Source organism: Rhea pennata, chromosome 19 (genome assembly GCF_028389875.1).
Source record: "Rhea pennata isolate bPtePen1 chromosome 19, bPtePen1.pri, whole genome shotgun sequence".
NCBI lineage: Eukaryota > Metazoa > Chordata > Aves > Rheiformes > Rheidae > Rhea > Rhea pennata.
The window spans coordinates 9,227,785-9,250,362 of record NC_084681.1 but is presented as its reverse complement, the minus strand read 5'-3'; positions in this window follow the sequence as shown (position 1 = coordinate 9,250,362).

The following is a 22,578-nucleotide window of genomic DNA, read 5'->3' as shown; positions in this document are numbered from 1 at the left end:
GTTGTTCTGGTTACCTCAGAGGTAACCATGCCACTTGTTTTGGCTTTAACTGAGCTCCCAAATTCAAATACTTGCCACTTCACTGTAAAAGAGTGTTTTATTTAGCCTAGTGGCTTCAATAGGAATAGACAGCTATAAATACAGAGATAATCTGACCCACGAAGTTTGCTATATTGAGTGAGAAAATTTGTAATACCAGGTAACTGATACTTTCCTTTTTTTTTTTTTTTTTTTTTTTTTTTTTTTTTTTCCGTTTGGTACCTTAAAAACAATTCAGAACAGCTGATTTTAAAAATGAATCCTATTTTGGAGAAATGGTACTCTTTCTCTAGCAAGCTAATTCTACTGGCTCTTGTGTATAAGTTTCTTCAAAAGCTGGACTGTATTAGAAGTTAAAGTCGCCGTGTGACTGGCTGCAAAATGTGAATTGTTGTACTTCCCTTCTTTATACTCTCTGGGGTTGTCGGAAATCCATTTTCCAAATCGTTAAAAGTCTTCTTGGCCACAACCAACACATCACCCAGCTCTCATCTTCATTTTTAGAACTCCATCTTTTCTTTTTTTTAATCAACTTTTAATTTATCTGCATGTTGAAATCATTGTTTACCAATGGTTGCTGGTGGGAGGTTTTGATAAGAGTTATTTTTCCTCTATGAAGGCAATGCAATGTTAGAGCACTGAACAGCACGAGGAAGTCTTGCTGCTGCAGTGATAACTCCTTTTCAGATGAAGCCTGTCTTATATCTCAGTTTGGCACTAAAACGATGACTTCAAGAACTGTTGGCATCATTTCCCCAGTCCTTCAGAGTACAAACTAGTTAATGTGTAAAAAATTGTACATATGCAAATAAGTGGCTGATAAGCAGTCAGACTGGTGCAGCACTGATCCCCTGGCATTTTGGCTGCTTCTCACTTCCACCAGATCTGCCCGTGCCACTTTTCTGGAATCCGCTTGATCGGAGCATCTTACAAAGCCTTAACTGGAAGATAGTAGCATTTCTGATCTCATTTTCCAGTATTTCAGCTGTGCCATAATCTATTTACCACACAATTTGTGTCACTTTGATAAGCGGCTGCTTCAAGACTGCATTTATTAAAATCAAGAGCTGGGAGAGCTTTCAAGTCTCTCAAGTGTTGTAATAAATGTTTGAAATTAGTCATTACAGTGTTTGCCATGGTTCATATCATAGACTCTATCTAAATGACAAATGATCACAGCCTGGACATGCACTTTTTTTTTTTTTTTTTTTTGGGGGGGGGGGTGGATTTGATGTGTTTGCAGTGGGATGGGGATGATGTTGCAGTCGTCCAACCTGGAACAGCGGGAGCTGCACTGAGGTTACGAAGGGAGGAGTGGAGAAGAGGGGAGGTTTTGGTGGAAACCTTACCAGAGTCTGTGGGCAGTGACTCAGAAAAGAAATGCGGCCTCCGCTCTTGCTTTCTTGGCTAAATGTGAAATAAATCTGCGAAACGGCAAAGCATCCAAAGAACCCGTCGTTTACTTTGTGTAACGTGGAGCAATTGATTGTTGCGACAGCTGGATTTTGCGAAAGTGTGACTCCTCTCCATCAAACAGCTCCGCTATGGGAAATTCACCTTGTTATCCTGTTGCAGATGGCTTCTTAATGTGCTTGCCTGCCCATGGGTTCATTCCTATGTGGCTACTTAAAAAACAAAACAAACTCGTTAAATATAGTTATACATATAAGTATGTGGTTATGTATGTATATATATTCACATATATACACATATAGACATATTAAACACATACGCCATAGAAAAGAGACAATTATTAAGACAAATATTCTGTCTCAATTCATTTTGTTCTTCATTTTCCCATCAGGAGCATAATAGCTAAATTTATAGTGTTGAGTCTGGGCTATAAATTCTATTATTTTCAGTGACTGTATCAATTACATCCCTTGAAAAGGGGCCCTAAGGCAAGGGGAGAAAATTGAAGACAAAATTTTCAGAAGGGAGGATACAGGAGGTGGAGGGACAAGCATCCCCTTCTGTTTTTCTTTCTCTTTACCAATGATCAGCATTTTATCCCTAGTAAATATCTGCTTAGTTCCTTGGATATCCAGCTGGCATCCCAACCCAGTACACAGCACAACTAAGATCACAACTCTGTCTCTATGGAAATAATTGTAGTGCTACAAACACAGGTGCTGACTCGAAAGGGGAGCAGGAAATGGTCTCGTTTGAATATAAATAGTATTTATTTTTAAAATTTGAATTATTGGAAAGAAAAACAATACATCCGATTGAAAAGACATTGACTGAACAAGGTATTCATCTGCTATCCTTGAACTGAAGATTTTTTTTTTTTTTTTTTTTTAAGGGGCATTTTATGCTGGGGCAAACCTGAAAAGAGAGAGCATAATATCAAAGAGCAGTGTACTGAGATAAGTTCTTTCTCTGGTAATTCCTACAACATTTATGCAGTTTTCTCCTTCTCCCACAGTGCAAATGACTGGATAACGTTGGCCCCAGGAGGCTGTGTGCATGGATGTGGCTGTTGAAGACACGCTGTCTACTGCAGGACTAGGGGGTTTTCTCCTTGCCTCCCTTCTCAGGCTGCAGCGTTAGGCCGTGAAAGGGAGAGAGGATATTACAGGGATGCTAAAGGAGAAGCGTGTCCTTGTAATAACGAGGGTAGGAAAGGAAAAGGATTCAACATGGGTTTCTAAAGGAGTTGGAAGGTGATGTGTACGCAAAACAGTTTCAAAGCTTTGTCCCAGACACATGCCAAACTCAGCTCTCTAAATGCTCAAAAAAGAAGAAAAAGAAAAATCCTACTAATATTTCAAAATGGCACAGGCTGCAGGACTTCCCAGTAACAGCACAGGAGAGCTGCCGAGAGAGTCTGTTTGCATAATTTTTTAGATCTATTCAGCACTGGAACTGCGTTTACAGAAGTTCATACCCATTTGATTGTATGCCAGCGTTGTATGTTAGCTTGGATAGTTTTTTCCTTACCCAGATGTTCATGCTCTTGATATAGTTAAAAGCAGCAATCATTTCCTTTTCTCTTGGCCTCCGCTTTGATAGGCTACGTACTCCTAACTGTTTTAATCTCCTGTAAGATAACCTTTGTGCTTTCCCAGGCACCTTCGTAGCCTATCCTTTCCAGTTTAAGGCTAATGTGACGTTCTTGAACACAAATGACCAGAGTTGCAGGGATATTCCCCACATACAGGGTGTCACAGGTCCTCGTCTCTATTGGAAATGCTTTGCCTGATTTCCCACTCATCCCATGCCATTTCCAGTTCTCTGCCCTTTTGGCAAGGCCCCCACCTTGGGGTCATCACTGCATCCTCGGTGCATGTTTGCTTGTGCTATAGTCAGTCCTGAAAACGCATTAAGTAAGATGAGTCTTGCAGGATCTTTGTCAACAATTTCCTTCCTCTCAGTGCTGTTCCCTTCAACGTCCCACCCTTGCTAGCATCTGTAGAGACTTTCTCCCACGTGATAACTTCCGTTCAATCTTGTCTTCTCAAGTTTAGCTAATGACAAATGCTGTATGGAAATCTGGATGAAACCTGCTGCATCTCATTTGTTTAGAAAATCTTTCACTGAAAGATAGCAAGTTGTGCTTTGTAAAAAGAGATGGGCTATGGAGGAGGATGTTGTCCTTGTGGTAAATATTGCACTTAATGAAGAACGCTGATAGACATCACTGTGTACTGGATTCCTTTGTTTCCCCAGGATCGCCAGATGGATGGTGATATTCAATTTTCCTTCATATTTTCAGTATGCCTCCTGTTTTGTGGGAATTGTCCACCCTGCCATTCAGCCTTTGGCTTCTGAGCAGATGCTGCCAGTCTGTGCCAATGGCAATTTCAGCCCCCTGCCCCCATTCCTGCTTTGAGAGAGTTCATCTTTTGATTTTTAATTATAAACTAATATATTTTTTAAAAAGGATAATGTATTGGAAGCATTAACATATGACTTGCCTTACCTCCATAAATACATTTTTTTCTTACTTGCTCAGAAGGCTTTAAAAACATCCTCTTGGAAATTCATGCAGATGATATTTAGACATGCAGATATGCACTCCTGTTTTGCATGAATGTTTGACCTTGGGCAGAGCTGTTCAATGCAGGATGGATGTGTTGTGGCTGCATTTAATCATCTGAAGCAGAGATGAAGCCTTGAAAAACCACATAGACCCAATTCCCAATTCCCAGCCTCTGGATGGTAATGAACTTCTGAGAAATAGCTAATCAATAAATTGAACAAAAGACTCAGGCAGCTAAACCACTTTGTCAGGGCCTTAATTACAATTGCAGAAATAAATCGGGAGGGGGGTTGTGGTTGGGAGCTTTTGCCAGACAAAACTAACCCTTTATTCTCATGAACTAACCCTTTACAAACAGAGCACCGTGCGCTTGCTGGAACGCTGTGGTCTCTTTGTGTGTGTTAAGGGGGCTTTCTGGATAGACAAAGAACCTTAAACAGGCTGCTGTCTCGTGCCCAGCAGACTTCCCCTGGGCGATAATTTGGGATGTCCCTGACCTCTGAAGCATCTGGAAGAGCTAGGAGTGACAGTGCACTTAACAGGAGGGAGGTGGAACGGGGAGGAAGGTTTGGGATCTTTCCACATGGATGGTCCAGAACAGGAGGTTGTTGGCTGCCTTCCAGGGTGAACAGGGCTGTTTCTTGGGAAGAAAGTTGAAGATTTAGGACTAGAGGCAGACAGAAGGAGTCAGGATATCTGAAGCTGGATGTGAGGGATGGGAGCCAAGGCAGTGGCCTGTCTTCCCCTTTTATCACTCAGGCAAATTTCCTATTGGTCTCAACCCCTTGTTGGTAGCAGGAGGTTATGGAGCCAGGAAAGACAGCATGGAAAGCTCAATCAACTGAGCCCTCGGAGGCTTGTTCTCGGTGCAGTTACAACAGCAGGCATTCCACGTGCATGTCTCCTGGCAGAGAGTGCTAGAAAGCAAAGGGATATATCCCTGGGGATTGTCTGGTAGATGTGTTTTTGCCCCAAGAAATATTATAAAATAACAACACGTCCAGGTTAGTGCAAGCGTGCTGAGTCTGGATCACAGGCAGAAGGGTGGATGTGCATGACGGAGGCTAGAACGGCACATTGCGGAAAGGTAGAACAAACACCTTGAGGAGCTTTTGACTTCTTCGGAGACACTTGTGTCTGGGCACCATGCTGACAAATCACTTGCCCCTTGGAGATCCAGGCAAGTGGTAGTGATTTAAAAGACTAAGTACTAGTGTGTGTAAAGTAGTTAAAACTGGGCAGAACAGAACCGTTCTATGTGATTTTTAAGGATGTCTGGAGAAAGTTACTCTGCATCCAGACCAAAAGTACAAAGTAGTTGCAGAAGCCCTTTGCAAAATCTCCAAATCTCACTGGTGAAGAGCCCCTCTGGAAGCCGCTATGCTGTCCTGCTAGGATATAGGCGAGTTGGCATCAGGCTCAGATGATGCAACTGGACCTCCAAAGCACCATTTCTTAGTGGCAGGCACCGAAGAGGAGAATTGCAGCTTAATAGCGTGCCTGGAAACCTAGAGCCAAGGCAGGGCCTACACTTGGCAGCCTCAGGAGCCCAAGCATAATCCCCCGCGGGGTGTCTGGTAAGGAGCACAGCACTGAGGCTCATGGTTCTGCTCATGCAAGGCCACCATGACCAAGGGAATCTGTGAGCACTTCCTTTTGCTGAGCCAAGAAAGACAGTGGGAAAGGCTGTAGCTATTGTATATACAGGATATAGATTCCCACCAAAGTAGGGTAAGGGCAGCATCATTTGGCAGTATGGAGTTGGCTTGTACTTGTCAGTAACAGTGAGAAAATTGGTTAAGTATGAATACTCTTAAATTTGTAAGAGATCTATAAGGCTGAAGGGAAAAGTGAATTAAATATAACCTCAGAACCCTCCCCACAAACCTTAATTTCAGAGGCAGTGAAGGAACAACCCCAGGTCTTATAAACCCCACGGCAGCAGGGAGAAAATCGCGTTGTTAAACTGCAGCACATTTTAGTGCTTTGCAGGATCAGGGCCTCACTGAAGTAGTCGTGAGCACCTCTGCTTTCAGGCCAGCCTGACTCCCATCCTCTTGCCTTTCTGGAAAAGCTGGAGAATTGCTCTGTAATGAGGCAGCAGCCATTGCTGGTGACATGAAACGGCTGCTCGTTAGGCAGCTTTCTCTGTGAGCTGCTCTGCCTTTGTGCCCGGCTTCCTCTTGAAGCAGCAGATAAATCTCCATCTCAGTGCCGTGGCAACGTTCACGGAGCGGTCCCTGGGACGTGAGTAAGTTGCTGCTGTCGGCACTGTGTTTACTACACAGATAAAATATTTACAGCTCCATCTTTGGTTGGAGATGTGACTCTTACAGGCCTTGTGAAGGTCACTGGAAAGTCAGTTAAAATTTATTGATGGTTTATAGCACTTTTGTGCCAGAAAGCAAGGTTACAGTATAATATACCTGTACATGGCAGGCACAAAGGACTACAGGAGGACAGGAGAGGGAAAGAAGAACAGATTGGTGTACACTGTTGGCTTGCTTCCCCAAACCTATGTGTTATTTTTAATTAAATGATAAGCTCCAAATAGCAGAGCATGTGCAGGGCTCCTAACAGGCTCCATCCCCATCGCTAGTGGAGCGAGTGAAATGTTTGCTGTGCTAACACATATTCCTTGAGAGGGAGCTGGGGTTTTGTTGTTTTTCTGGCTGTGGGCACACCGATGTTTGTGTAGTGAATTCATATTCTGTCATGAAAAGAGCAGATACTCCATGCCTGCTTCTCATTCATTACGATTTTTTTTTATGACCTAAAATTAAGATGACATTGTACCAAGCATATTAGGAATACCAGGCCTTCTCTAGGCTTCCAGGGTCCTTTTACAGTCTGAGAGCTGGGGCTGAGTAGTTCTGGCATCTCTGAACCCTGCTGTGGACTTAGCTCAGCCCCCTTCAGAAATGCTCTCTCCATCCTCAGGAATTGCCCTTCCCTCTCGGCCGATCCTGCAAGCCAGGAGGAGCATTCTGCTGCTTTAGTTTTCTCTGGCTTTTGGAGGTTATCAAAAATGGCTTTGTCGTCGTCATTCTGCTGTTCACTGCTTCAAACCTCATTCTTAAGTGCTCGGGCAGGACAAGGAGCCAGCCATGTCACAGCCTTTCCATTGCCTTGGTATCAGAGGGAAGCAATGCTGATTCCAGGGGGTGTGAGGAGATATAACAGTATCGGTAGCTCAGCTGGGATTGGCACATTGTGCACAGGCCAGTTCTGCGGTTTGCCCGTGCCCAGTACCTTGCTGATATGGAGGTGCTGCTGTGAAAAGACAGGAGCAGACGGATGGACGTTTGTGACTCCTGATACGTGAACCTGCGCATGTGAAGGGCACTGAGCAACTATCCAAGTTATCAGGCTGGCTTCTGGAAACCTCCTTGAGAATATGTTTTCCAAGACCTCATGGAAATGATTTGGCAGCACGCAGAGGATATTCCACCAGTTTCACCAGATGTCACTGGCCAGCCCACAGAAAAATGGTTTTAGTGTATCTGTCTGCAGAGGTGAAGAAGTAGGATCAGCTTTGCATTCACTACATTCCCATCAGGAATCTTCAGTTCACCAGGCAAAACCGTAGATGGGCAAGGTGAAATGCTCCATGTGCTTTCTCTTTCAAGCAAACCAAGAGGGATCAGTGACGTCGACTGTTGTAAAAAAAACTATATATGGGAGAGGATGCTTTGTTCCAAATCTCTGCAAAAACAGAGCCAATCCCCGCTTGTTTTTGTTGCAAGATAGTTTGGATTTCAATGAACCATGATAAAAGCTTGGTATTTGGGGCTCTTAGTACCTTTTCTCATCAGGTATTTTGAAATACCAGCCACGAGCAGAGAATACCTTGAACTGCTGGAGCAAACTTGGAGGTGGCTCCAGAGAAGAGAGCAGGCAGTGGTGGGCCAGGGCGGTGCAGCTAACTGGAGCGACGTGCACAGGGACTGCCCCTTCTGGGAGCAGAGCGTACTGTGCTCTGAGGCAAAGCTTCCGAACGCTCCAGTAGTTCAGCTGTGTGGTGGTGTCTCTGGACTGTGCCATGGCCTTCTTCCCTGGAGGAGTACGAAGTGTTTAGTTTTGAGCCACAGCTTTTCATTTAACAAGGAAGGCTGGGAGTCAGGCAAATGAGAAATAACAGGAAGAAGCTGGGAATTAACTGCTGCCTATTTCTATCAGCTCCTGGTCCTGTTTAAAGCCTGATAATAGAAAGGCTTCTCTGTGATCTTATTACTAAGAAGGTTTGAGTCTGAACATGTCATAAAACCCAACCAGCTTGGCAGTTAATAATACCCATATGAACAGTAATGCGCTGTAGGAAAGTTAAGACTGGCCACGAGTTCCCACTGGGACATGTGCATCTTACTGCAGATTCCCTGTCTTTTCTGCCCTCACCCTAAAATATGATCTATTTAGAAACTGAAGGCGTCTGTCTGATCTGCTAGCAGGGAAAGGAAATCTTACGAACATTTGACAAAGAACGCAGAGTTGAAATTAAATATTGTAATGATATAAAACAGTAAGCAGATCTGCTTGACAGCCTTGACAGCTATTTGTTATAGAAAACAGCGTTTATGATGTCAGTCCTATAAGGGAATGTGTTTGAATTAAAATAATTACAGCAGATAGTACAACAAAGACTCCCTGTAGTCAATCATCCTTCACAAATACACTGTATAAAATCTTCCCAATGACTGAAGGAAGCATAGGGACAAGACGCTGGCAAATAAATTCCAATAGGAAGCTGCACTGTGAAGTCAAGTGGCCCCATCCGTAGTAGGAAATTTCCTTCTCTTTTTGCTCCTAGGAGAGACGAATGGGGATTTCATTTTTAGTTTCTTAATATTTCAGCCCATGTAATTCCAGACTGGGATTTGGAAATCTTTCAGAAGAGGTATAGAGAGGCATCTCCAGGTGATGGCTTGTGTTACGTTGAGTTATTTCCTGTGGTGTTGCTCTCCACACATCCATTGCCATTGCTTGTATCTGTATATCAAAGAGAATGTAGTGGCGAACTCTCCACTAAAAATGATGCCTGATATCTTATCCTTAGTATTAGTACCCTGCATGACTCACGTGTTGTGGGCAGGTCTGGTAAGCAAGCTCTCATTAAGGTTGCCTGACAGTTCCCCTATTTTCAGCATAAAATTTTGGGCTGTGGTCCTACAGCATCTATTTCAGCTCCTATCAGACAGGTGGATTTGTTTTAGTCTTGGGCAAAACGGTCCAACTGCCTCGCAAGGGACTTGGAGAAAAATTCTTTGCTTCACCCATTAAAAAAAAAAAAAGAGGAAAGAAATAGAAAAGAAAAGAAAAAAAAGAGCAAACTGTGGAGACTGATTTATCTGAAAACCCCCGTGTCTGTCCGTGCCACGCAGCAGAGCCCTGCGACTCGCCACGGGAGGGGTGACTGCTGTAGGGAAGTGCCTTTCGTCTCCCTTTAGAAATCCGCTTGTAATCGCACTTTTTTGGCTTAAAAACCCTTGCAAACTTAGCGGAGGCATGCTATCGTTGAACGCCTGGAGCCAGCCAAGATACTGTCCTTGCTAAGCTTGCCTGAGTTTTGCATGTTTGTAATTTTTAACGTAGTTTTGGGGGTGTTGGGAGTGTTCATGAGTGTCTAATCCTGACAGTAATGAGAGTAGCTCTGGCACTGATAAGCTGAGTCTAGCTTTCTATGTGAAGTACTGTATTTTTACCCTTCCACCTTTTGACTGCATGTAAATTGCTTTAGAAGTTGTAAAAATTCCTGTGCTGACTCATTTTATTCTTGGGAATTTCAGATGTTTGGTAGGCTTGCAATGACAGTACGTTTCTCAGCGTTTTTGGACCTCTTGCCTAAAAGCAACGACTAACATTTCGTTCTTTCATTTGTTTGGTCTTGGTCAGCCTTTCCTACCAGTCCATTTGTTGCAAATACATGCTCTTGGCTGCTCAGCTGCTGTTTTCACAGGTGTACTACGCAGGCATGCGGAGTCACAGAGGAAAAACAGCAGAGACCAGATGAAAGGAGCAGAGATAACATTTCCTTGTTTTCCTTTTACATTCCAAGCTGTTTCCATTCTTCCCAAGAAATTCTGTCCCTGCATCTCATGCCTCTGCCTGTATCATGCCAAATACCCTCTTTATAGCTTAATCCTGCTATGGAGGTTTGACAAACACAAGGAGACCCAGAAATAAAATCAATAGCTCCGTTTTCTTAAGCTGCTGAAGGCAAAATAAGAGTGCTTCAAAGAGTGGCCTGGTGAGCTTCTGTGGCTTCTGAATCCCCTCATAGTCCTGGTGAAAATGTGTCATATCCTGCCTTTTATACCCCAGCACCAGCTAGCATGTCAAGATCAAAAAGAAGCTCTATTCTGTTCTCCTGGGTTCTGATTCGTGACCTGACACTACGCACTCGACAGCAAAACCGCAGTCGCACGGATTAGCTGTCTCCATGTGTTAGAACCCAAAGGCACTGAGAGCTTCATTGCAATTTTTAATTTACTGAGATTTGAACAAGTTTGGATGAGCAACTCTTGAGTTCCCCAGTCTTGTGCAATTTGGTGTCACCTCAGCTCGTTGTTGCACTGGGCTGTGCTGGACCTCCTGGTATAGGTGAAGTCATAGAATCATAGAATCGATATGGTTGGAAGGGACCTCTGGAGATCATCTAGTCCAACCCTCCTCTCAAGCAGGGTCACCTAGAGCATGTTAGACAGGGTTGCATCCAGGCGGGCTTTGAATATCTCCAGAGAAGGAGACTCCACAACCTTTCTGGGCAACCTGTTAAGTCCTTGGGCATTCATGGCTCAAGGACATTAGGTTGGTATCCAGGGAGAGTCTCTCTTTCTGACTGCAAGGGGAGGAGGGAGGTTGTGCCTGGTAGTGATGATCAGTTGGACTCTTGCACCTAAGCAGCTCTGGACAGAGGCAAAGAAGAATATTCTTGGCTTCTTGGCCAGAGCAAGCCTGGAAGAATGATTGTCGAGGCCACCAAAGCAATCTGTACGTGTGCGTGCCTGGGTGGTACTGATCCCACCAAGGCAGAGCGGTCCTTCCTTTGTGCGTGCCTCTGTAATTAGCAGCTTAAGAAATTCCTGTGCTGGAGTTTGCCTCAGGAATGTCCAAGCCACCAATGGATTCAAACAATATGAATTTGCCCATTTAGGTTATACTTGTGGTCTCCACAGCCTCTTGTGGCAGCAAGTTCCCAAACTTATTATGTGCCCAGGGCTGAGGTGTTTCTTTAATTGAAACGAAGGACCTTGTCCCTACTTCAGCCTGGAATTTACATGTGTGACACCTGCAGTAAGAGAGTTTTATTTAATCCCCTGGAAGGGGATTAAAGGCAGGAAGAGGCAGGAAATCTGCATACCATCTCAACTATGCAATAACCAGCAAACAGCTCAGTAACTAAGAAAGCTGTTCTGCCTGCCTCTACGTTTTTTGGCTCCAAGTAGTTTCAGCGAAACCCTTGATGCTATTTGAACACTGGGTGGGTTGAGACTTTTTTTTCTTGGTGCATAGTTTAATTACAGTGAGGCTGTGCACTGACTCTCCATTAATAATACAGTGAATTTCAGCAGCAGATTAAATTTCTCTAAAGTAGTAAATTGCAGGGGAAAGTGGAGGAAAGTCATGGTCGGGGAAAATAAGTACATTATAGGTCCTTTATTAGATAGAAGCCCATGGCATCAGGCAGACGGGTTCTTACAAACACACACATATGAGAAAAACAGGGACTGCATCAATCAGCTTATCAAAATCACTTAAAAGAAATGGGCTTCTGCTGAATGTGTGGAGCGCAATAAAACATCAGTGTAACGCTGGACGTATATTAACTGGCACGGAAAGATTATGACATGTCCATTACTGAGCTTGCTTCTCCTGCTGGCTGCAGAGAGGTCCAGATTCCTGCATAATGTGTTCCCTAACCTCCTTCCTCCCCTCCCAACTTTATTTTATTACCCTTGTTATAAGCAGGCACACTATAAAATGACATTAGAGGCAGAACAGCCACATGAGAGATGCTGAGTCTGCCTTGAACATCAAATGTACTTCATAAGGGGTATGTAAATAGTCTGCTAATCTAGTACCATCTGAGAACACAAAAGAACTGAAGAGTGCGTGAAAGCCCTGTGCAAGCAGCTCTTATCTCCTGCTGGTCCTGTTCCCACAGTGCCTTCCCACTCCGGCCTTACTGTGCCTTGGAGGGGGTCTGTGGGTCCCTTTTTTGCATTAGCCCTGGTCTGGCCAACAGTTAACACCTAAACATGTGCTAACTAATGTGGTGGCAACCTTTAGCCCAGGCAGGGGAAAGTTTGTCTGCGAGTCACGGGCTCTGAAGGCATTAAAGCATAGGCAAATGTGAGATGGTTCGCAGGAGCAGTCAGAGGGCCAAGCGGCGTGGTGGGATGAAGGTTGGCAAGTGCAAGGGGTTGCAGTGACCCTGGGGAAAGCGGGGGGACTGCTGGGAGCAGGGACTTTCCGAGCTATAGCATTTGGTGATATATCAAGACAGACATTTTAAAATTTTACTTTTGGGATCTTCTGCCTTCTCAGTTCCCACTGAAAGCCTCAGCGTGCCATAGGTTACTTGTCTCTTCCGAGCTCAGTTTCCCCTTCTGCAGTGCCTGCTGTTCCCAGTTTAGGTGCACGGTGGACAGGAACGTGCCAGCCCAAGGAGCCACAGGGCGGAAAAGCAGCTCAAGCTTTTAGCTCTGTTTCTCTGTTTCAGTTTTACCTAGGGGTTACCAGCACTCAGCTATGCATAATATAAACCTTAAAACTTCACTTAGCAGCTTTAGCCATTTATGCATGTACTGAAATGGAGAACAGTTTGCCCAACTGTAGCTAAATGGCCTGTGCGCATAGGACTATGGAGACAAACAGCTCCAAGAGGATTTTGAACAGGCAGATGCACACACACGACAGATATATGAGGTGCCAGAAGACCATTTTTAAAGCCATTTTTTGGTCCTAACAACTGCACTTAAAAGCAAATGAGAGATGAAGGAATTTTTCAACCCAAACCATAAGAGACCCTGGGGGGGACACAGGATTATGGACACTTATAACTAATGCAAAATAAACAAGGCAAAATTATATGTAATTACTCCTAAAGTCATTTGCTTGTTTCAGTAATTGACCTGTGCATTCTTTAATCTTTAATGCTCTTTTAAAATTCAGCCTCAGGGACTCATAACATTTATTGACGTTTGTCATGGTTAAGGCTCTGGAAGAACTGGGCTTTATTAGAAGTCTTCAAAGAAATATCAATTTAGGGATAAGCAGCATTAATATTTTGTACACAACATCATCTGCTTAGAATGCTTAGCTGGATTTCTTTACACATAAAAAGAAAGTGATGGCAATAAAGGGCAGTTCTGGGAGGGGCCATGCTGCTGCAGTTTCAATAAATTTTCTTAATAAAAATGCGAGGTTATGTTTAAAGTAAAAATAAAAAGGCTAATACAAGAGACACTGATATATCTGTCTGCGGTGGCGAGGTGGTTTTGTCTTAGACCAGGTGGAGAGGCTATTGACAGTGCACTTGGAGGGAGCTGTATCTCTGCTACAGACCTGTTAGATGACCGTGTCAATTCACATCACCAAGCTATGCTCACTCTTTCCAGTCTCCACAATCTCTGTCCTCCTATCTGTAAAAAGGGGGTGAAGTTGATTAACCAACTTCAAGTGTTTTGGAAGCAGCAGGTTGGATGCACTGCATGTGTTTAAGGACCATCAAAGCTTGTGGGAATTCTTTCATTATTTTCCACTAGTGCCTGTAGAAGTCTCGTTTTCAGAGAAGTTTGTATGAAAAAACAAACTGGAAAGCAGACAGTTGGGGCAAAAACCTGTTTGTTTTGCCCCCCATAAAGGAGGACAAATATGGTGGGAGATTCCTGAAATTCCTTGAGTTTGGGAAGCTGGGAGGATCTTAGAGATGATCTGACAGTTGCTGTGGTACTGGGTGCCCGTACAGATTAACTGCGTATCTTCGTCTCGTTGTACAAGGCTGTCTCCTGAGAGACTGGGTAGTGCTGCCGTGCTGGAAAGCTTAGGGGTGAGAAGAAAGCCGTTTTGTCCTGGCAGCTGTGAGATTTCACTTGAACATCAAGAGGAGGGAGTTTCATAGCTGTGAGTCTGCTGTAAAGGCCTGATGGTTTCTGCTTCATTAGTTAACGTGAGGTCCCATATGAAGGCAGCCAATTGACGTGCGTGTGGATGTGGTACTTGGCTGAAGCTTTGCAATGCATTAATGTTTCCTGTCTGCCTGTGAGTATGGCTGAAGCTGCCCAGATGGGACCTGTAAAACCGATTCCTTGTGAGCCTCAGAGTCTGAACCGAGCGCCCTGTTGGTGCTGCAGGATGGGACGTCACTGCAGAGCGGAGCTAGCTTAGGAAATGCCAAAGACGAGGTGGAGCCCGACAGGTATACACATTAGGAGATGTTGTGTAGGGCCTAGCTATTACTGCAGCAGCAAATGTAACTAGCTGGAAGGTCCATATCCAGGAAGAGATTCTTCAGCGTAGCTCTGTTGTTCTTGCTTTCTTGGCCCTTGGGGCTCTACTTAAAAAGGATGTTGCAACATCTGCCTTCTTGCAACCTTTTTTCTTCCTCTTCCTTTTCATCCAGTGCAAGCAATCCAGATTGGAGATGACTGCTCCTTCAGCAGTTCACCAAGCTGTTAGCAGCAATTGACATTCGTACATCTTTGGATGGATAAGGGAGGCATGGGATGCTTTTGAAGAGGTCGCTCAAACTTTTTCCATTGGGATAACATGCTCCCTTCTGCATAGGTTCCTGTGGAGGTTCCAGGTAGAGAGCTGCTTTCTCACTCCCAGGCGCTATTCAAACAACGACTGTGGGGAAATACAAGTGTCCCACCTTGCTAAGGCTCCCAGTCTAGTCAAGGACTTTTATTAGAAAGAGGACTGTTTGTTTCTGGCCCTCAGATTCTTGCAATATTGGTTAAGCTTTTGTCCAGCTTCAGTACAAAGAATTATTTTTCCTTTTCCTCTCTATGGTGAGTCAGGCCACTCTCAGTGTGTTGAGCTTCTTGTTGATTTGTCATCTCTTCTTCCGCTTTCTCTATGTTCATTCCATATTAAACCGATGAAATCACCATCGGGTCAACTGGAAACCACTCTTATACTGGAAGCAGGGCTCAACAAAGGGCATTTTTCAGGGATTTGTCCTGCTTTATTTCAATGTAAAAGAAACCAAGTATTTATGTTAGAGATATGACAAAAACGAGTGCTTTAATGACTGGTGTAGCAATGGAGCTGTTAGAGTAATGGACTTGTGTTTAAATATTAGGACCAGATTAGAAACCCTCGTGACTGAGCAGTCATTTTCAGAAACATTCAGATTGCTGCCAGCGAGTCTCTTTGTGGGTGTAAGGGTTGGACATGTAAGCGCTGTTCTTGGGAAGCTTAAATGTGGCCTTTTTATAGTTATCCATGCCTTTTCACCTGATGTGGCAGCCAAGAACCTGGTTTCAGCTGATGTTTTTGCGCTGAGATATTCCTCCTGTCTTTAACGGGACGCGGGTTTTCCCTGCGCGCGCCTCAGCAATGCCGTTGTTGCGCTAGAACAAGGTTTCCAGCAGAGTGGCAGAGTTGAGCTGCCTCTCGCATTAAGCACCAGAGATTTCATTAAATGGCAGAGGAGGGAGCTTGTGTGGAGGGGAGGTTCACCCCAGAGACATTACAGATTGTCTCATGCTATTTAAGTGGGCTAAAATTAGAGGGAAAGAATCTGCAGCTAATTGGACTTGTGCATTAATCATAGTCTGCTGCTGGAGTACTTCACCCATTAGAATGTGTTAATTTGGTAATTACAAGGTGGGGGGGGGGGAGTCTCTCTTTGTAATCCAGAGCCCTTCTTCATGCTTATTGCACATATCAGAAGCAGGTACAGTGAGAGGTTCCAGGCAGGATGGCTGCAGAAGGAGCGAGCTGCTTATTACCACCTCCTACCACACATGAACACCCAGTGTCCCCAGCTCCAGACACCTATAATTAAACTAGGTTAGATATTGGGAGCAGAAGGTCTTTCATTTTCAGTTAACAGGTAATTAATTGTATCTCAGTTTCCACTGTAACTCTCCCCCACCACACACACGCTCTTGTTATGGGAAATAATGCAAACGTTCGGTGGCCTCCTGTGCTTGGGAAAGGAGGAGTTTCTGCTTGCTGCTCTTTTTCTAAGGTGCCTCTGAAATGTGTGCTGGGGAACTCAGAGTGGACCCTGGGGAATCCCCCTGCCATTTCCTCAGCTGCCCGCATTCCCTTTCCCCGTTGCTGAAGGTCCCAACTTGCAGGTGCAGATCCTTCCACTGGGGTGAAATAAGCCTTTTCCTCCCTTCTGCCATTGATAAACTGCAGGAGATGGAGAAATAATGTGAAGAAACTTAACAAGACAGGAAACAGGCAGAAAGCTTGGAAAGGCAAACATAACACACTAAATACTGAGACAACCAGAGTAAAATACGGATTTCCACTGGGGTGTAAAATGCTAATGAATAAAAACACTGAGCCATGTGTGTACTAATGAGAGGCAAATCAGACTGGAGTTTGCAAAGCAATGCTGCCTCCAGTGCCTTTGTTGCAGGAGGATTCCAGCTCTCCCCTTGGAGACAGTCATTGAGAAGAAGGCCCTCGATTGAAGCTCCCGCTGTTTGCCTAATCCTGCACGTTATGTACATTTGTTGGTTTACCTGCCAGCCAGGGGAAGTAACCTTTGAGGGTGGACGACATCCATGCCACCTTGAACGTGGACACGTTCGTGTTTGACGGAAGGGTCCCGCCGTGCCGAGGCTGTACAAACTTCACACGCCATTCCCCAGCCTATTTCCCTGTAATTTCAGCTGCTCCGCAATCTTTGCAAAGGTTGCACCCGCTTGCTATGAATGACTTCAGCTCTGATATATTTGTGGGAAGTCTTTGCTCTCGCAGGCAGCCCTCACAAACACTGACCTGAAATACTGACCTCAACAAACCACATCATTTTCCACTTGGGCACCTCCAGATTGGTTCTTTGAATCTGAAGAACTAGAAGGCTAGTTTTGACACTATCACAATAATTTGCTGGCTCATTAGCACTAACTCCTTAAAGGGGCACCTTTAATGTTAGTAAGCCTAAAATGTGACCCATATTCCCCTCATCTATTAGATCTCCTTGCAAATTCTGTGCTGTTAATGTGCGTACGCTCTCATCCCTCCACAGCTCCCTGAAGATCAATCACCTTATGAGCAAAATAAGAAAGCTGCTCTAAACCAGGCCCAAGTACTGCATGATGCCCAAACAAAACCCTTTCAGGGCTTTACTGATGAAGAAATTAGTGATAGAGGAGTGTGAAGGTCAGTTCAGCCGCCTTCTCAGATCTGCTCCTCTTTGGTGTCATGGTTTGGGACCGTCAGCTCTTACCTTGGGCCCACTCTGCTATCAGAGAACCTCTTCTCCAGTCCTGTGAAAAAATCGACTATAAGCCAACAACAGATACAAAAGGTAGAGAATGAGTTTGTAGAAAAACAGATTTTGGTTTTAAATTTGCAGAGAGTTGCAATAAACTGTAAGGAAAGCAAAGGGTGTTTAAAAAGCCAGGCCTTTCTAAGAAGCGAGTGGCTTTTCACTGAGCTCGTTAAACCAGCCTGGAAGTTAGAACTGAGCTTATAGCGAGAATGATCCTTTTAGTACTATAAAGTGTGTATGTGGGCTTCCAACTGTACCCATTGGAATAAAGCGATTACCACCCTCGTTAAATGGATAAAGACCGTTCACTGACTTCTATTTTGGGGATGACTAATGTGAAACCTTGTTCATCAGAAGGATGATTAAGGGATAATTTTGTTAGAACAAATTTATAATGCACAGTGACTAGGTGTGAAAGACACTTCCTCTGCGCAAGCCACTTTGCACATCCAGACGGTGCTTCTGGACTTAATTAGCGACACCGCATCCATCCTGTTACGAGTCGCGCTTTGCCAGGCCTTCAATTCTCTGGTTGGCAGGTGATAATCAAGTACTTTCAGCTATGTAATACTAGCCCCCGTCTTTGCCAGGAAAAGTGACAGTCGGCTCTTTCAAGACTGCTGTGAAAAAAGTTTGTCTTTCACAGTTGCAAAGTAAAACTTAGGTAGCTTTCAAGACTGATTCTGCTATTTCTGAAACTACAGCTTTGCATTTCACTAGAAATGGAGAATTTCTGAAAGTCGGTTTCATTCTTTCGTTAGTTTATTCTCAGGAAACATTTTATTTTTCATAATTCCTCGTGAAATTTAAGTGCTGAAAAAGCTCTTTTTCAAATTTTGAAGTGAAATTTTGGAATTCTGAATATTTATTTTGATTGAGATACAGCCACTCCTGTATCTCTTCATTTTATTTTCACTCGTTCCTTGTCAAAGTGGCTGATGTCTATTATAGAAGACACTCTTTATGGATGACAACAAGATGTTTTTGGTCAGTAGCAATTAGCGGGTACTATTAATTTAAAAAGAGTGAATAAAAACAGGTTTTGGGGAACTAATCTGGTATGTTAGCACTAATCACAATAGACAAAGTAATGCACAATTAGCAAAACTATGAGAATGGAATAATTTTTTTGCTATTTCAGAATGTTCTTAAACAGAAGTTTTTACAATGGCATATTTTCATGGAAAATTCAAGTAATGTTTTCCAATTATTTTGTTTTTTTCTTACTGTTTTTGCTGATCTTGGAAGCCTGGAGGAAGTTTGCTATGCAAGTGAGCTTGCGGGTTGCTGCAGGGCTGATCGTGACTTCTTGTATTGCAGAGGTTGATGGCAGCCATGGAGCTGTTGATTAGTGCAGGGTTATGGATATTTCATGTACTAGAACTGTTTATTTTTAGCAGAAGGGATGCTAAAATGCCACTGATCCATTTACGTTGCAGGTCCTGCTCCTAACCTAAGTCCATCAGGGGCCCAGCTGAGTAGACTGCAGCTCTAGCGTTTCCCCAGATCCATCCTTGACGTAACTCAGCAGTTTCTCTAGCTTTGGGTCAGGCGCACACAGAGTGGCATCAGCCATGCTGACCAGGTGTGCCTTGAGCAAATAAATCCTTAGTGCACCAAGGCACAGGGGCCTCTGAATTTCTCACAACCCTTCTCCAGCCTTTTTATCAAAGATAATAGAAGCTTGTGTATTGCATGCCATGGCTTCATGGAGGAGCAGCGGTCCACTAACCACAGGTTAGGAAACTCTTTCATGGTGTGTTGATGTAGTCTTCCCTACTGCCTTAGTCATATTACATCAGTTCTTCCTGCTGTGGGTGGAAGGGACAGTGTTTTCCAAAACAACAAGTGGAGACCTCCACTGGGCTGGTGCTGTAAAAGCCGCATCTTTGTAAGAAGCCTGTCAGCGGCTCCAGCGTGATGAGCATTTGCTGTCGCTGTCATGATGTATACAGAGCTAGCTCAAGGTAGGCAGACTTCAGAAAGCATGTAGGGTCTATGGTCACCCAAGGTATCATATGCCTCTCCAAGCCCTCAGGTGGCGCATGCTGGAAGATTTCCTGTTTTTCTGCTGTTTTGGGCATACAGCCTAACTGGCTGTATTTTTGCATCTGGGTAGTTCGGATCATACATCTCAAACTCGTAGCGTTGTGTGTTGCTTTCTCCTCATCAGACCTCTTCCTGGAATTCTCTAACCTAGTAAGGTGAAGTCCGACTGGATTAACGATGACGGTCTTCGTATTTACGTGACAGTTTTCATGAGAGCGAGTCGAGTGGTTCCTACAGAAGTGTTCTTAGGACTGCACAGGGCAGGCAGATGGCAGACCAAGTCTTCAGTAAGTGCACCTGTGGGGAGAAGAAGCTTGTGCCAGTTCACGCAGCTTCGCCTCTTCTCTTCTTTTTGTTTTTTGGGGTTTTTTTTTTAATAGATAAAATGAAGCCTAAAGAAGTTATTTGCTCTAAGTGTAGAGGAAGTCTGTGCTGGTGCTGGAAATGCACTGCAGAGCTGTGATTCTTAGTTCTTTTCCTTAATTGTGTCCTTCGAAAGCGGAGTCCTCTAGTGCTAAAAGATGATGATGACAAACTGCCTTGTTAACCTATTTTAAGTAAATCTGTATTGAGTTTCCTGCTGTGCCTAAGAGCTGCAAGTCCCAGTGCAGTTTTATATTCTATCCCTGCACTAGCTTTCTCTGGACTTTAATTCCCCACTTCCTTTCTTTCCTACCCCAAAAGAAATGCAAATTTAATTTCACAGGAAATAAGAATATACTTGAATAAAATGATTTTTTTTTGCCAATATCTCAGTGTCTCCCACTGGTTAGTAACTAGTTTTGAGAGATCTAACATCCTGCCTTTCTTAAAACAAATTCTTTGCACACAGAAGCCTCCCACAGGCTCCTCTAGCACAGAAAGGCAAAGCGTTTTAGCAAGGAAAAGAATTTGTATAGAAGATGAGCAGCGTATGCCACCTGTAAGATATTGTTAGCAGATGAGGGAAAAGAATATTGCTGATTTTTATTAATAGTTAGTTTCATTTTCTATAGTTCTCTTGTAGTAAAAGTTTCTCAACAAATTTGTAGCGTGTATAATACAGGTATCATTAAATGGTAGCTATTTCTGGAGTACTTCGTCTGTTCCATTGTAGACACAGTGATATTATTTAATAGTTTAGGTCAGTAAGTGACTGTGAAAGCCTCCATTGAAGTAATACCCTTGAAATATAATTTTGAGTGTGGACCATATTGTGTAGATTATCTTTTGGGAATCTGTGCTCCTCTTCATCATGGTCTCCTATTTTCTTTCTGTTGTGATATATGACATACAAGTTGAAGCAATGATCATTGCACCCATAAGGAAAATGTAATGCATACTTAGCTCTCTCTAAAAGGCATCTAACATGTGAAACTAAAACAGAAGTATAGCATTGGACTCCTAAAAAGTGCTTCGGTCCATGTGACCTACCAAATAAAAATATGCAAATAGAGCTTTATGGTGGATATCTATTACTCACCGTAAGATTTGACCTAAACACATGGGCATTGACACCGCTCTTCAAATCGACAGCAGACAAATTGCGGTTATTTACTTGCCGTCATTGATCTCGATCGTATGTTTTATCTGAAAGATCAGAGTTGCAAGAACAGAAGTCTTACAGCCCCTCGCGACTCCTGTCAGAGCTTGTTAAAGCCCACTTTGGAAAGCCTCTCTGCGTCTGAATTCTGCTTTTGAACGTGGGTTAGTCTAGCCCTGAAGTGCCACTGAAGTCAGTCCTTACAGTTCGGTACGTGTTCAAGCGATTCGCTAATTCAGGGCCTGAGCTATCTCCACGTCCTGTAGCAATCAGTGCCTGTTACGTGACCCAGCTTCCGACCTGGGTCAGCGCAAGGGATGCGGCGAAACTCTCAGTCCGCGGTGGAACGGCCGGGAAAGAGGCCCGGGCAGTGGGATGCGGCTGGGAAATAAAGTCTAATCTGCAAGCGCGGCAGCTCGGGGTGATTTGACTGTGGCTAGGCAACGGGATCGGGAGCGGAGGAATGATCTCTCTTTGTCAGACAGCCGAGCTGTTAGAGGTTATGAGATTCTTTTATTGCACTAATTTGCAGTGCGATGTGCTGACATTCTCTCCCTGTTGCACAGAGAATATATAAATTATGCCTGCAGGACGATTAACTGTTTGTCCAGGCTAATTGTCAGTATTAAATCTTGCTCAGTCACAGTTTTAAAGCTTAATTTAAACTCTCTATCTTTAAGGAATCTGTACTCCCACTCCCCCTCCCACCGTGGGAAAAAAAATAATAAAGATTTAATGGTTAAGTCAGTTCCTTTGTAACAGCTAAGTTATAACTGGGTATGTGTATAGTGGAAGCATCTGCACGCGATGAGCCTGTGGAGTTTCCCTTTTGCTTTGGCCGATAATGTTCATTTCCAATCCCGTTGTCTTTGCTACCCTGTATTAATTCCTGAATTATGTATTATTGTTCTGAGACCCTGGAGCCAGAGCTATTCCCCACATCTATTACTGCATAAATCTTGGCCGTGTGCTTAAAACGGCAACGATCCGTCCTGAAGGATGGCGAGGAACGCAAGCGCCGATGCAAAATTTCACCCGCCGTGAGAAGGTCTGCGGCCGGCGTAGGGCGGCCGGGCGCCAAAGGGCCCTTGGACCCCGCCGGAGAGCGCTGCGGGTCGGCGCTGAAGCTCTCCTGCGGCAGCACGGGTTAGTCGAGGGTTACCCTGCCCTGGTTTGGGACTAGCACTTGGCAGCCAGAAATAAGCTGCCAGTGAGGTATCGCTGGGTGCGCAGACACCCCGTGGCACCCTGATAACCTGCTGCCCGTGATGCACCTCCAGCGAGCGAACGGCTCAGGTCCGGACCTGGACTTTAACGCGTGTCCTCCCTCGGCTACGCGTCCAGCCGTCCTCACCCCCGAAAAGCCCTCCCGGCCCCAGGGCTGGGCACGGCCAGGGCGGCGGTGAAGGGGTTCGGCCTGCTGTGGCTTGAGCAAGGTGCGACGCTGAGGGAGGAGGCGAGTGAGGGCTCCCCGGGGCTGGAGCCCCTGTGCGTGTTTGCTTGACCCTTCGCAAGATTTTT